Consider the following 16197-nt stretch of genomic DNA (forward strand, 5'->3'; position numbering starts at 1 on the left):
TGCAGAGCTAACAGACCCCATAGCTTAGAAGGTAAGAGTCTCGCTGTTTCCATTTACCACTCACGTAACTGTGGTTTTCTTAGAAGACACATCTTTCCACTTTCTTCAAACCACTCACTTTGTTTGTAAAAATAACATCGATCACTGGTAACACACTTTAGTTGGAATATTGTGCATGTATAGAAACACGATGGAGGGAAATCCCTCTTGTTTCTTCTCTTTGTAATTTCCTTCGAAGATAATAAATTTGGGCCTGTAATTATTTTTGTTTTTCTTTCTTTTACCTCTTACTATTTATAGCATGACTAAGTGTATAAAAAGGGAGAAAGAGAGAGAGAGAGATGAAAGAAAGAAGAAAAAAAGAAAGAGAGAGAAAGAGAGAAGGAAAGAAAGAAAAAGAAAAGGAAAGAAAGAAAGAAAGAGAAAGAAAGAAAGAAAGAAAGAAAGAAAGAAAGAAAGAAAGAAAGAAAGAAAGAAAGAAAGAAAGAAAGAAAGAAAGAAAGGAAGGAAGGAAGGAAGGAGGGAGGGAGGGGAAAGGAAGAAGGAAAGAAGGAAATGAAGGAATTTGTATAATTTAGGAATTTGTAGTAGAAGGGATAAAACAGTTCAATTCAGTCGCTTGTATTTGGTGATTTAAGCAAAATGCATAAAACACTAGTCATGAGTTTCAATTTCAACTCAGGACTAATTCAATATGGCAATCATTTGTATTAGGGCCATTGTGTAGGTTTTAATTGAAGAGCCAGCAATGCTTCTTAAGTTTTGTTTTGTGCTGTGTTTTCTCATGTTGTTGCATACCTGTACACTCCCGTTTTTAAAAAAACTAATACTCTTTTTTTCTCATTTAATATTCGCATTTCCTTAAAACACACGCGCTATCTAGCATCTTCCCTCCTTTGCACCTTTGCTGTCTTGCTGTAGAAGGTCATACTCCTTACAGCGTTTGTCTCTCTCTTGAGATTTGATTCCAACTGGGCAGCAGGACTGAGCCAAGCCCGGGGTGTCTAACAACCTCTGCAAGCAGGAGAGGCAGAGGATGCTGGCAGGCTCAGAAAAGCGTGGACTCGTGCGTCTTGGCATGCTGCCCCTTGGGTTTCTCCTCCTTTTCTGATACAGAGCTTTATAATCATTTCAATTTCGTGACCTGCTTGGGCGCATTCAGACTTGGTGTGGAGCCAGCTGGGAAACATTCAGACATACCCATGGTCAAGTCCGAGGGGAGAGCTTTAGAAGAAACTCTTCTAAATCAGTTTCTTTTGGGGTCACTATGGCTCCACTTCATCAAAGAGGAAGAAAAATTTTAGTGATCAATACATTTCAAACATACAAAAGATTTCAGGGATATAAAAAGAGCTCCCTCAGTCCTGGGTCTACTATTTATTCATACTGTGAAGAAGACCAAATGCCCACTCCTCTCCGAGTCGGTTTTCTCTTCCGTAATGGTGAGTGACAAGAATACCCCAGCAAGATTATATAATAATTTTATAAAACGACATATTATATTTGGGGTACAGATCAAAGTATTGGGATATTATTGAAGTATTGGGATACTAGACATTTTTAAGTATCCACATTAACATTTTTTAAATGTAAACAATGGCAGCTTTGATATCATTTGAACACTTTTAAAATAATACCCTAAAAAAAGCCAGGTTCTACAAAAATAGAGTTAATGCCAAGTGGTTCTTATAAATGCCGTTTCTCTTCTTTTTAGATGACCTCTCTTCTCTCTTGCTTAAATTATGTTGTTTACACTTCTGTGGACATATGTGAAACTGTTAAATCAAGGTTAGCCCTAAGCTGCCTCCTTACACATTTGAGTTCGGCCTAAAGGTATTTCTGCACATGGTGAACTTTAACAGGTGGAGGCTTAATGGACTGTAGCCTATGCCTGTGCCAGTCACCTAGTTTCGGCCAATCAAATGTAGCCAGCTGTTTAAACCGTGTTCACATAAGGCAAACGCCGAGCTGCCACCCATCCAGCTGTGTCTGTACCTCACTTCTGTTTTCTGTTCCTCACGCTCCTTTCTCCATAAATCTTCTTCCCCCGCATGGCTGCGCTGGGGTCTCTGAGCCTCCTCTGGCTGGGAGGCCGCCTGATTCACAAATTGTTCATTCCTCAATTGAACGCCTTTACATTTAATCCAGCCGAAGTTTTTCTTTCATCAAAACCAAGGCTAACTTTTTGTCTAATTTAAAATATACAGAACCAAAAATATACAAAATCAAGTTAATGCTAATTAGCTTGATTGTGGTGATTATTTTACAATGTACACATTGCACATCTTAAGTAGATACAATTTTTATTTGTCAATTAGACCTCAATAACGCTTAAAAAAGAATTCAAAAAGGAAACATAATGAGAATAATAAAATATACAACACCAGTGCAGAATACTTACTTAGGCATATTTTTGATCAGTCAGGTGTGTTTAAAAGATCTTAGTTTTTGATCCCGGCTGTTACCAGAAACTGGTAACAGAAATATAGCCCCAGGGGGTAGATATTCAAATGGATCCGTTTGTGTAGCTCTCATTAGTGATCTGAAGTATATAAAATATGTATTGTAAGGTTTCCCTATGCTCACTCACCCCTCGGTGACCTCTGCACAAGCAGTGTACAACAGCTGGCTGCCCTGAGGGCCAAGCAGTTAAGCTACAGAAAGAAAGCGGTTTTTTCTGAAGGCTAAAACAAGCTGCGGAACTCAGGCTCTCCGGACCGCTACCTCCAGCTGAGACTGCTGCGTGCAGGAGGTGGACGGCGCTGTCCTCCCTGTTTTCAAGACTCTGCAGGCACCAGTGAGGATAACCTAACAAGAATCGCTTTTCTATCGCCAGCAAATGCTACTGTGGGTGCAGAGAAGCCAGAAGTCCCAGGGAAACCTGCGTGCCGGAAAGGCCCTCTAGTTACAGGAATGATTCTCTCTGTTTCCACCAGCACTGGCTGGGCCTCCTTCCCCATACTGATGGGGTCTGAGGGGGGACAATGGGGCAAAGAGTCAGATGAGGCAGACAAAAGGTTGATTCTCCTACTGTGGCCTGTTACTAATTGGTGCAAAAGAGCTATTGAAACCATCACCCTGATGTGCAAAAAAAAACAAAGCAGAAAAACGAAGCAAACAGGCTTAGATGGGACGCTAAAATGATGTTTAACACACACACATCTGAATATAATTGATCGCTGCATTTTATTTTCAGACATTTTAGATGTTCAAACTGACCTTCGTTTAACCCTCAGAAATTCGATTTATTTCCCACGCGCAACATTTGGACATTTGCATTCCGCGTGCGGCTAGGAGAACTTGCTTCCTGCTCCTGTGAATATTGGCTCCTGTGAATATTAAAATAAAGACACAGAAAAGGAAGACGGGAAAAAGAGAAACAGGGAGCCACAAGGGAAGAAAGAAGGAAAAAAGAGAAGCATTCTTGAAACCAAATAAAATCCTTAATGTCAAGTGGAGTAATTCTACTGTGGGAAGGTCTCCAGGCTGGGGGAGAGTAGGAGGTAGAGGGAAATGAGGAAAGGCAGGGACCACAGGATGTTAGGCTGAGATTTTTCCACCTAAGTAAAACAGTATCTGACAGTTTGATATATGTTATTAAATGCTACCACAGTCAGAATCTTCGTAGCGCTCTCCATAGTTCTTTAGCCCCAAACCCACTAAACTTCCATGTACATTGACCCTTGAACAATGGTGGGGAGGCGCCGGGGGTGGGAGCACCAGCCCCTGTGCGGTAAAAGTCCGCATATGACTTTTAACTCCTTAAAACCTTAGTTACTCATAGCCGACTGTGGACTGGAAGCCTTGTCAACGATATAAACAATCGATTAACACATATATTTATGTTGTATGTGTTATATACAGTACTATTGTAATAAACCAGTTAGAGAAATGAAAATGTTATTTGAAAAATCATAGGAAAGAGAAAATGTATTCACTGTTCAGTAAGTGGAAGTGGACCCTCACAAAGGTTTTCATCCTTGTCATCTTCACGTTGAGTAGGCTGAGGAGAAAGAGGAAGGGGAAGGATCAGTCTTGCTGTCTCACGGGTGGGAGAGGAAGAAGGGAATTTGCATAGAAGAGCATCTGTGCTGTTCAAACCTGCGTTGTTCAAGGGTCAGCTGTACGGAGAACAGTCATGGAGAAAAAGGGGGGTGCTGTCTAAAAACTCTCTTCCTTATTAAAACCTCACTTTTGGAGAAGCCTACATGACAGCAGATATGCGAACATCTGGAACAGGTGACTAAATGAATATCTCTTGTTTTAATCCAAAGGCGCAGCCTCATGTAGTCATCCAAAGGTGTCTATTGGCAGCAACTCTGTAGCACAGAAAGCAAATTTTCTCTCTGGAAGGTATGTCATCTTGTTCTTTGATTTTTGGAGACCCCAGCTTTAAAGCTTGTTTATGATCGTGACTTTGAAAAGCTCCCCAAGACACTAACAGCCTTGTTACTACCCCCAGGTCTGGCACAAAGCTCAATGCCAGTAAGATGAGCAAGATTCGCTCAGCACTGCAGGAGTAACACTGGAGAGACCATGGGTACGGCCTGAGGCCTCCGTGCGGACAGCTCTTCAGGTGGGGTCGCGGGTGTCTGGTAGGGATCTGGAGCAGAGCTGAGCAGAATCTTGAAGAGTTGGCTTGGAGCCCACCATGTAAAACACACCCCCCATACACACAATTGGCATGGGATTCTTCCAGGATTTAAAACAAAATTTGTATATTCCTCAGTGCTTAATTTACTACCGAAGGGTGATTTGACTTCTGGTAGGAATTTAGTTCCATAACCAGGGAATGATGACCAAGACAAAGACAGTGTGTAATTTGAGGTTAAACTCCACGACCCAACATAGCAATATCTCTTTATCATTTTTATTTCCGATCTTGAAGTGGATAGAGTACAAGTGTAAGAAAACAAATGACCTTTTGTTTCCTTCCAAGGTTCTAAATGCTTCATCTGGGTTTGGGTAAATGTTTACATTTTCATTGTGTTAGGAAAGATGTTATTATCTTAAATCACTTCTCTGTCTCTATGCCTGATCATCAGACCCACAGTCTCCACATTCTCATATCATTTTATAAATGTATCATGTTCATGCATAAATATATGAACTACTCGTATTTATTTAGCCCTCATATTGACTACTGAAATACACTGGAAGGCTTAAAACTTTATATGTGGGCAGTATCACATTAAGTATGAGATTGATATCTAGCACATATGACAGCAGACATGCAGACATCTGGAGTGGGTGAGTAAATGAATGTCCTGGATTAAATGAATATCCAGCACCTTCCTTGTTCTCCACGACTTTTCTCTATAAGGCTGACCCTTGAACAATGCAGGTTTGAACTGCACAGATGCCCTTATAAGCAAATTTTCTTCTGCCTCTGCCACCCTGAGACAGCAAGACCAACCCCTCCTCTTCCTCCTTCTACTTAGTCTACTCAACATGAAGACGAGGATAAAGACCTTATGATGGTCCACTTGCACTTACTGAACAGTGAATATATTTCTCCTCCTTATGATTTTTAAAGTAACGTTTTCTTTTCTCTAGTTTACTTTATTGTAATAATGCCACAAATAACAAATACAACATACAAAATATGTGTTAATTGACTGTTTATATCATTGATAAGGCTTCCAGTCAACAGTGGACTATGAGTAGTTAAGGTTTCAACAAGTTAAAACTCATGTGCCGACTTCCTTTATTTTTTTATTTTATTTTTTGTGAGATGGAGTCTTGCTCTGTAGCCCAGACTAGAGTGCAGTGGCATGATCTTGGCTCACTGAAACCTCCACCTTCTGGGTTCAAGTGATTCTTCTGCCCCAGCCTCCTAAGTAGCTGGGATTACAGGCTCACACCACCATGCCCTGCTAATTTTCGTAGTTTTGGTAGAGACAGGGTTTTGCCATGTTGGCCAGGCTAGTCTCGAACTCCTGACCTCAGGTGATCCGCCTGCACTGGCCTCCCAAAGTGCTGGGATTATAGGCATGAGCCACGGGGCCTGGTCCATAGGTTGACTTTCTACTGCACAGCAGGCTACTGCTCCTACCTGCCACAGTGAATACCGCTTCATTTTTGCTAAAGAGAAAATGGAAAAAGTCAAGTGAGTCTTTGATAGGGACAACAGTGTTTTGTTTATGAACACAGAAGGACTTCATAAAATCAACTGAGGGTCAGAGGCCAAAAGGTTGTGTTATTGCTATTTGTATTCTTCTTTTTTTATTTTTTTATTTTTTTATTTTTTTTGAGACGGAGTCTCGCTCTGTCGCCCAGGCTGGAGTGCAGTGGCCGGATCTCAGCTCACTGCAAGCTCCGCCTCCCGGGTTTACGCCATTCTCCTGCCTCAGCCTCCCGAGTAGCTGGGACTACAGGCACCGCCACCGCGCCCGGCTAGTTTTTGGTATTTTTTTTAGTAGAGACGGGGTTTCACTGTGTTAGCCAGGATGGTCTCGATCTCCTGACCTCGTGATCCGCTATTTGTATTCTTATCTAACATACTGAGAACTTTTTATCACTGTATTAAGTATCCATACAGTTGTAAAACAGCAAGTCTTTAGAAAATGTTAAATTGCAGAATAATCATCATCCAATAAATTATATATTATTTTAGGTTGAGAATTGAAATAAAATATACAATTTGTAACAGCTACCTGCAAATTTGCCAACCAACATACAATCATAAAATGTGATTAACTATTTGAAAAGAAGCACTTCAAAGATTAAAGAAATGACTAAAGTAAGTTATTCTCCAAGAAAATAAACATAGTTTTATGTATTTGTATTGTATAGAATCATATTGACATCTTATTTTCTATATGGTATGAGTGACTTATGGAAGTTAATGACCCTTATCCTTTAGCTCCTCAAACACACACACACAAACATGCACACAGACACACACACACATGCACACACATAATTTTTCCTGGAGACACGCATGGGGCTCTAAGGATTTTTCTTGATTGATATGGAAAGATTAAAATATCTAGAGTCACATTTTCTCTCCTCTCACCTAGAAACCTTTGCATTTTGTGAAGTTAGCAGTTTTATTGATCAAGTTGTTTGTCAGCAATAATGAAACAGTTGGTTTATTGAGTTCTTTGGGTAATGAAACCATCATTAACTGTACCAGGGAAGGAAAACTAGATTACAAACTTTCATTACTGCATATATTTGAGAAAAGAGATTTCTTAAAGTATATTTTTTCATAGTAAAGATGGTACCAAATGCAGTTATAGAAATATTAATTTGACATAGTATTACGGTATTGGAAAAAAACACAAAATTTATAAAAGTTATTCTCTTTATTTCAGGAAAAACTCTGTCTAACCAAGAGAGTTTTTACAAGTCTTTAATGAAAGAAGCTTAGCATTTTCCTTGATAATTACCCCTAAAGTCTAACAATAGCTCTACTCAAGAGCTCCTATTGTATGTAATTTTTTTAAAGTCCAATTTTTACCAGTTTCTCCCAGAAGAGAAATAATTGATTTCCATTCTCTGAATGACTTAAAAGTCTTTTAATTAAATGTTTCTTCTTATAAGTGTGAGGATAGTCTGAAATCATGGCCTGGTCTCCAAGCAGAGACTCCATTCAACTGGGTCGTGCTTGTTAGTCTCTTGCAATGGGGTAGAAGAAAGAATCCCGTATAAATTACTAATCATCACTAAATCAGTCACATGTAACATGAAATAATTTGACAGACGAAAAATTTAATAAACTGTATGTCAGTCTAGTTTTTTTGATTCTATAATTATATCAATTATACATCAATTATAATTACATCAACGTATATAAAAATATAACCAATATATATTTTTATTGTTGGCCCCATTGATAGGAAAGCATTTAAGGCTTTAAAGAGCGGCTTCAAAAGCAGTACGATGTTGTTTTCTGCAGAGTTCTAAGGGACACCCGAATCTTGCCTTGGCACAGCCACCCTTCTCTGACGGAATGCCTAAGGGATACAGATGAAAGGTAAATCCAAATGCCAGTTCATTATTAATTGGGCTAGACCCCAAATCCTAGCTATTTGTAAATCAAACTGGAACAGATTGCTTAGACTAGACCTAATAATCTAATCCTTTTCCCAAGAAAGAATCTTACCACCAGGTGACCACAAAATGAAAGCAGCCAGCATTCACATGTAAAAAAAAGAAGAGCGTAAAGACAGATATCTGCTGGCTTTCTTTTCAAGTCAGCCCGGTGAAGTAGGAAGCCAATGATACTTATTAGTAAGTAAATGTAGCCAGTCTTCTACTGCAGCCTTCTTCTTCTGAGTCAATTAGGTTAGTATTCCATTCACTCAGAGAAAAACAAGGAAAGTAATAGGTACAGGAGCAGGAACCTTACCTCGTCCCTTGCAGGATTGTTGAGTGCTGGAAAAAGCAGGCCCATTCTCTCACCCTGCTCCTAGAATACTCTGTGGAAGCAGAGGAAGGCATCAGCTGCCACCAAGGATAGTTCACCTAAGACTATCTCACATGCCTTGTACACAACCACCAAAGGCAGAATCAGGAAACCTTCAGACAGAGTCCCAACCATCTGGGGATGATCTCCAACAAAGAAATTCCAGGGCAATGATCTAGAGTTGTAATTCTTTGCTCTGTAGATAAAAATTCTGCTAAAAGAAAACAATTTTGTCATTATTTCCCACTGCTGTCTATTAGACTGTGCATTCCTTGGAAGGAAGATCTATTCTTACTGTTATCTGTGTGCCTGGCAATAAATGTTTGATGAATGAATGGAGCAGTCAGAGGAGATACCCAATTAATTTTCACAGTAAGGGTCATGGAGAGGAGAGGCATTTGAAGAAAGCTGCACAACCAGACACACTAAATATAACAATTTTTCATTCTGATTTGTAAGCTGAAGATAATGATACAAAATATTTGCATATTTTATTAATTACACATACATGGCTGTTATTCAGCTTCATGTTATGAGATAATAGGAAGATGCAAAAGAGGAGAGCATCCATCAAGTAGAGTTACAAGGGGTTCTGCATATTACTAAGCATGCTTTTTAAGTTTCTGAGCTAGAGAAGGTATGTAAGTTATTAGACGAATAATTTTAAGGGGAGACATCAAGGCTTCCATCTTTAACATGAAGACTGTAGATATGCATCCTGTCCTTCAACACAATGTCGGGCATGTGCCAGGCATTGCACCAGACACCAAAGGTTGAGAGATAAATAGAGCATGACTCCTGGCCTCACAGAAGTCCCATTCTAGCTAGGTTTCAAACACATCCATGGGAATGTGGGAAAGGAAGTATTGTTTATTTATGTGCATCTAGATGACTAGTAGGAGAAAACATTTTTATAAGATCTGAAGTATAATGAAAATATTTCCCCATGTTAACTTTGGGTGAAGGGATGAGTGTTAGGCCAAAGTTAGGTGGTATGGACTGAACGCTAGTGGCCCCTAAAGTCCATATGTTGTAACCTAATACCTGATATGATGGTATTAAGAAGTGTGCCATTTGGAAGAGATTAAGTCATGAAGGTCCCACCCTCACAAATGAGATTAGTTCCCTCCCAGGGGGCATCCTTGCTTCTTCCTCCCTGGAAGGACACTGCGAGGAGATGCCGTTCCTGAGGAACAGGCCCATATCAGACACTGTATCTGTTGGTGCTTTGATCTTGGATTTCCCAGCCACCAGAACTGTAGACAATAAATCTATGTTCTTCATCAATCACCCAGTCTCAGATGTCTTGTTATTGCAGCCCAAAGGGACTAAGACATAGGACAAGAGAGTAGATTTGGGGAGGGGAGTTAAAAGGGAAGATGATGGAGACCATGGAATAACACAAGGATGAAAGTGTATGGTGTTTCTTGGAGACTTGGTTCTCTGGTGGCTAAAGCAGAACTTGTAGGTGTGGAAAGGACTGAGAATCTGTGGAGAAGAGAGTGGTGCAAAGAGGCTTTAAGACAGACTGGGGCAGAGGGTGAGTACTCCTGGCTCTGTGCTGAAGAGCTGACCTGTCAGTCCCTCAAGGTTCCTCTGTGATTGACCCTACTTCCAGATTGGTGTTCTCTGCTACTCTTCTCAGGGACTCTGATTCCAAGCTCTTTGCTTGTTCTCTGGGATCATACTTAATGAATTATCTTTTGCATTAATCTGTCCTTTTTTCTCGTGTTTTCCCTTTAGTCTATAAAAAGCTTGAAATGTCTTGCATAATTAAAAGAACTAAACAAATGGGTACCCCTCACCAGCCACCATGCTCTTTCTTTTCTACCCTTCCCTTCATGAAGACTGATCCATGTTCTTAGAATTACTTCATCTCCCCTCCTCCTGCCTAATCCCACTGCAGTCCTAATTCTGCCCCACCATTGCACTCTCCCTGCTCTGACCAACATCACTGACCCTGTTATTGCCAATTCTCTGGGACGCTTTTGCATCCTTATCTCAGTGGGTCTCCTGTTGCGTTTGCGTGTCATGTGTGTTCTCCTTCTGAGTCCTTTCCACTTCCCTGGCTTCACACGTGTTCACTTCCCTCGTTTACCACTCATTCTCTCTCAGAACGAGGGCCCTCCTCTACCTGCCATTTAATGTTGATGTCGTTCAAAATTCAGCTCTTGTTCTACTTTTCTTCTCATTCTATGTTCTTTTCATATTCACTCATAGTTTGAACTGCCAAATATATATATGATGATGTCTTTGATATCTGTCTCTCTAGCTTGCTCTTCTCTGAATTTTAGATTTCTACATCCAACTTCCACCTATCGATAACCACTTAGCTATTCCACAATATCTCAAACTCTCAAAATTCAAGGGATAGTGTAATGATCTCCTCCAAATGTGCCCTTTTCTTGTGTTATCTAATACCAGCTCATGGCATTATTATTCACCATGTCATAAAATCAACTCTTATTCTAAACTACTTTCTCTCTTTTATTACACTCACTCTTTCAGATAGCTAATTATAACATTTGGTAATTTTACCTCTAAATTTTTTTTTTTGCTTATTTTTTGTTTTTTTTTTTTTAAATGGAGTTTCATTCTTGTTGCCCAGGCTGGAGTGCAATGGTGCGATCTCAGCTCACTGAAACCTCCACCTCCCAGGTTCAAGTGATTCTCCTGCCTCAGTCTCCTGAGTAGCTGGAATTACAGGCAGGCGCCACCACGCCCAGCCAATTTTGTATTTTCTTAGTAGAAACAGGTTTCTCCATGTTGGTCAGGCTGGTCTCGAACTCCTGATCTCAGGTGATCTGCCCACCTCGGCCTCCCAAAGTGCTGGGATTACAGGCATGAGCCACCGCACCTAGCCTAAAATATTTTTCAGTTGTGTCCTTTTCTCTATACAAATACCAGCCTCAAGATCTGTTGCCTGCATAACTACAATGTCCTCCCAATCAATACATTTTACCCTAGTCTTATTTCATGTTTATAACACTCTTCATCCAACCTCTGGAGTGAATCTTCTTAGATGTGGTCATGAACTTCCCTGATTAAAACCGATTATTGATTCCCCATTACTCAAGATATGCAAACTCCATACCATGGTGTATGCTTGCTTGTTTAAGATCATCAGAAGGTTTCTCACTGAACTTGAAGTGAAATCCATATAATTTACCATGCTCTCCAGGGCCTTGAGAAGAAGGTGCTTCATTAGCTCATCAATCTCATTTCTGGCCGCTTCCCCAATCCCCACTTGCTTTTGTAGGCACAATGGTCTTCCTTTGGTTCTGCAAGAAGTCAAGCTCTTTCTTAGCATAGGGTCCTTGCAATAGAACCCTCTCCAATTTTGCATGTACTAGTTTCGTCTTGTTTTCAAATGAGACCTGCCCAGAGAGCCCATCCCTGGCCATCACATTTGAAGTACATCTATCCTCTCACTTTTTATATCAATAACTTACATTTTCCTTCATAGTATTCATCAGAACTTGCACTACTTTTATGTATTTGGCTCTAAAGCTATAGATTGCTAACTCCAGACAAGCTGGGCGAGCTTCCTTTCTGGTTTATTCTGTATCCTCAGCAGAGTATGCGATCAGTAGAGGTTAAAGGGCTATGTGATGTATGTGATCTTCATGAATCCTTCACTCCTACTTCCTTCTCCATCCCTCTGAGCCTCAGCTTCCTACATCATTGTTTATGTTTTCATAATACTGAACTGTTTGCCATTATTGAAAAACTCTTCGTACCTTTTCTCCTGCTCTTATGACTGCCTGGATGATAATCTATGCTTCTTTTTTGTCTGAGCCTGGATGACTTTTTGAGCCTCAACTTGTCATCTTTCCTCCAGGAAGCCTTTCTGAAAACAGAGGCAATGCTAAGTCCTGTCCCTTTGAGCTTCACTGGGCTCTGGTCCCTATCTGTAACAAGCTTTCCGTGTTCTATGAAGACGGCTGCTTTTGGATATCACCCCACCCTCCCAATCACACAACCTTACACCAATACCTTACAGGAAGGCCCATATCTCATCTCTCCTGGTACCATCGTCTCCAACTACGCTCCTAACAAATAAGTACTTCTCTAAAGAGTCTATTTTTGAACTTTACTCTTCAGGTAACAGAGATTTCAAGAGTTAAGCACCAACGTGGTGCAATTCAGCGTGTTCTTTTAAATAAATCTTCGCGGCTCTATGGAGGCTGCTCTACGGAGGCTGGACTGTCACAGGCAGAGCCTGATGCACGAAGATGAGACCCTGAGACTGGGCAAGCAGGAGATGCTGCGCCAGGGTAGCATGCAGCCAAGGTTGCTTTCGAGACACACACTCTAAGACAAGGGAGCCCATTTGAAACGGTAATGACAGGGAAGGTGGACAAAAGGGGTGGGGAATCTAAGATGACCAAGTTTTCTGATTTGATTAAGTGAGTGAAGGGTATAACCATCTAAAAAGCAAAATGGTATTTGACGAGGCTGCCAATGTGGTGCGATTAGTATTCCAATAATCTGTGAATTCTATCAGCCTCTCCCATCAGTCACAGAACAGTTCAGTTTGCGCATTCTCCTTTCTGAATTAACTGATGTTCCTTTTGCTTATTGGCACACTCGAATATTTACCAATAGTGTAAAATAAGAACGGGAGTACCCTTCTTGTCTCTTAACCCATAAGTCCATTTGTCTTTCATGTTCAGTCTATGTAATTTAGAATGTAGCCAGTATAGAGGAGACACATTTTTTGTTTTACTTTCCTAAAAGATAGTACTGTCTTGAGGTAAAGTAATCAATTTTGCACATTTACTTTAATTGTGAGTATCAACTACCAAATTTCATTAATCCTTCTCTTGACTCCTATATCATTTTACATAATTTCCAATTGCTGTCAATTCTTTAATGAACTTCACTCTAGTGACTAAACAATGGGCTTTGAGAAAAAAAAAATACATATATATGTGTAAAAAATCCAAAGAATTACCTTAATGTAAGATGGTTTTTTCCTGAGTGAATTTTGTATATACACTAAGAAAAAAAACCTAATAAAATGTTTTTAAAGTGGAAAAAATTAAATATCATCAAAATAATTAAAATGCTTGTCCATATTAGACCTATCCTATTTACTAAAGAAAGATTTGCTCAAGTATTTCCTTCCTGGCAAGTATCTTAACTTTAAGTTTCATTTTCCCCAGTTAAAAAATAAGACTAATAATTGAATTAGTCAAGGGTTTGTGGAATGCAACTCAAATTAGCTTAGGTACAAAAAGACTTTTTACCACAGCTTTGTGAAAAGTGTGGAAGATAGCAAGCACGGGTTCACTCAGGCAGTGTCCGTGAACTCAGACGAGTGCGCTCTCCATCACTCATGCCTGCTTTTTCTGGGATGGGCTTCATTTCCAGACAGAGGCCATAATATGTCAGGTCCTATGTAATTCTGAACCTGTCAGAAAAAAAGATTGCAACTTTCCTACTCTTTCCAACAAGCTTTCCAAAGAGGAACAATTAGTCATATTTGGATCATGTGACTATCCCTGAACCAATTAATGTTTCCAGGGAGAAGGCGAACCCTGACTCTCCAGTTCATGGGTCCAGCATTTGGTCCAGGGAAGCAAAATTTTTCCACCAGACCTGGAGGTGCCGGAGAGCTGCACAGAATCAGGAACGGGTGGCCCCCTTAGGAAGGGGAAAACATACAGCAAAAACTAGATTTCCAATAATACACATTGCAAGGTGGTTGACAGGGTAAATTAAAGAATGGATAAAAGCACATGAGAAATCTCCGTAAATGATGGCTTTATTAATTACTAGAGTAAAATATTAATACAGTCGTGGCCCTGTTCTACCTTCTGTGTGCAGAGGAGAAGGCTGTCTTTGCCTGACCAGTTCTTGGGCCTTTAATGTGAAGGTTGAATGTAAAGGTAAGAGATGCAGAGTTGGCGAATCTAGGAAAGTAAAAGGCATCATACATTGATCGAACATTTACTGAGTCTCTATCCTGCTCTAGACATAGTTCTAGGTGCTGGAATACCACAGAGGACCTAAACAAATGAGGCCTCCACTCTTGTGTACTCGTGTCAACAAAATAATTTCAGATATGACTGAAGACTAGAGTCTATAACACAGACTAGAAGTCTATAATACAGAATAATAATATTAAGGTAACACAGAATAGTCTTATTAATATTAAAATAATTCAGATTAATAATATTAAAACTTGACTAGGATTGAATTACTTTAAATTGAGTGGTCTGTGGATGCCTTGGCAGGAAGTTGATACGCAAATGATGCAAGTCAGTCAGTACCTACTAGTTGGACTGCAGTGACCGAGACGGACAATAGTAGAGACAAAGATGGAGAGAAAACAGGGTCCTGTATGCTCTGATGAAGGATTTCAATTTGATTCCTTTGAAGCAAAAGGCATTAGAAGCCGTTGAAAGATTTTGAGCAGAGACATAACATAACGTGATCTGCTTCAGGCTATTCGAAGAATTATGCTAGCTTGTAAAAACAAAATAGAAGATAAAACAGATTAATGGGAGCCAGAGTGGAAACAAGGCACTGATTAGGAAGCTTTTGTATTCCATGTGGTGATGATGATGACATGGAGTATGGAGGTTTCCACAGAGATGAAAAGTAGACCAATACCAGATACATCTTGGTGATAGAATTAGCAAGACTCATTATTGGGTCAGATATGGAGTCTGAGGGTAAAAAAGATCAAGGGTGGTTTCTAGATTTTAGTCTTTAATAACTGGGTGGATAAAAAGGTAGGAGGAGTAATCAATTTAGGGATTTTTAAAAATCGACAAGCGTTTCCTTTTGCACAGGTTAACTGAGCTGTCTATTAGACATCCAAGCAACAGTGTCAAATAGGAAGGCAGCCACATGAGTTTGAATGGGTTAGGCTGAGGGTATAAATATTAGCATCATTAGCATATACATAGTATTAAGAGCTCCATATTGGATGAGCTATCCTAGGGAAAGTTTGGATACTGAAGACTACAGGACCTAAAACTAAACTCTGAGGCCCAAATATTTAGGTGCTCAGCACAAAAAGAGGAGACAACAGTTTGACTTAGAAGAATGCAGTGATCGGTGAAGTACAAAAAAGAAAAGCATAGAATTGCAATGTGGTGGAAAAAGATCTTCAGAACAGAATGGATGTCAAATGTGTCTGAGAGGCAAAGTACGACCAGGAGAGAGAAGTGACCCTTGGACTGGCCAACACCACAGGTGCCTTCGGCATCTTTGGTACCACTGGTGACCTGCACAGGAACAGTTTCAGTGGAATGGTGCTAATGGAAGCCCAGATGCCTTGGGTTGTAAAGAAAATGTGAAGTAAAGAATTAGAGAAATGGGCCAGTAGCTGTAGGAAGACATGGGTCAGTGTGCTCGAGGGAGAGTTTTCTTAAGCCGTGAATTTATGGAGCAAGCTGATGATAAGAATTCAGAAGAAGATGGGAAACTGAGATGCACAAAAAGGAGGATTCTTTGCTGGGTAAAAGTCCCTAGAAGTGGAGAAGGGCAAGATACAGAGCACCAGTGAGGAGCTGCCTTTGATCGGAGCCAGGGATCTTCATCCACCACCACAGGAGGGAACACAAAGTGAGTGCGTAGAGACAGAAGAATTTAGACAGAGTTGACAGTGAACAAAGAGAAAGTTTCATTCTGAGAACTTCTGTGCTCTCAATTACATATGTGACAAGATAATTTGCTGAAATTTTAAACCATTGGAAATATCTGGGAAAAAAAGGGCAAAAAATTGTTTCAAAAAGTGAACAAGTTAAACTGGATAGGCAAAGATGCCT

The 16197-nt window shown here is 40.1% G+C and overlaps 1 long non-coding RNA gene across 2 annotated transcripts in view; it reads left to right on the top strand.

Moving 5' to 3' along the window:
• The window catches only part of LOC126954502 (uncharacterized), a 34465-nt gene extending 25706 nt beyond the window's left edge, over positions 1-8759 (top strand). Inside the window, exons 2-6 of one of the 2 annotated variants that reach the window (XR_007725619.1) lie at positions 4275-4353; positions 4463-4576; positions 6617-6742; positions 7845-7981; positions 8421-8759. This is a non-coding gene — a long non-coding RNA (uncharacterized LOC126954502). The remainder of the gene's footprint in view (positions 1-4274; positions 4354-4462; positions 4577-6616; positions 6743-7844; positions 7982-8420) is intronic. The other variant, XR_007725620.1, reaches the window with a different exon arrangement.
• The last annotated feature ends 7438 nt before the right edge of the window (positions 8760-16197 follow it).

The sequence above is a fragment of the Macaca thibetana genome, chromosome 5, assembly GCF_024542745.1.
Source record: "Macaca thibetana thibetana isolate TM-01 chromosome 5, ASM2454274v1, whole genome shotgun sequence".
In the NCBI taxonomy this organism is placed as follows: domain Eukaryota; kingdom Metazoa; phylum Chordata; class Mammalia; order Primates; family Cercopithecidae; genus Macaca; species Macaca thibetana.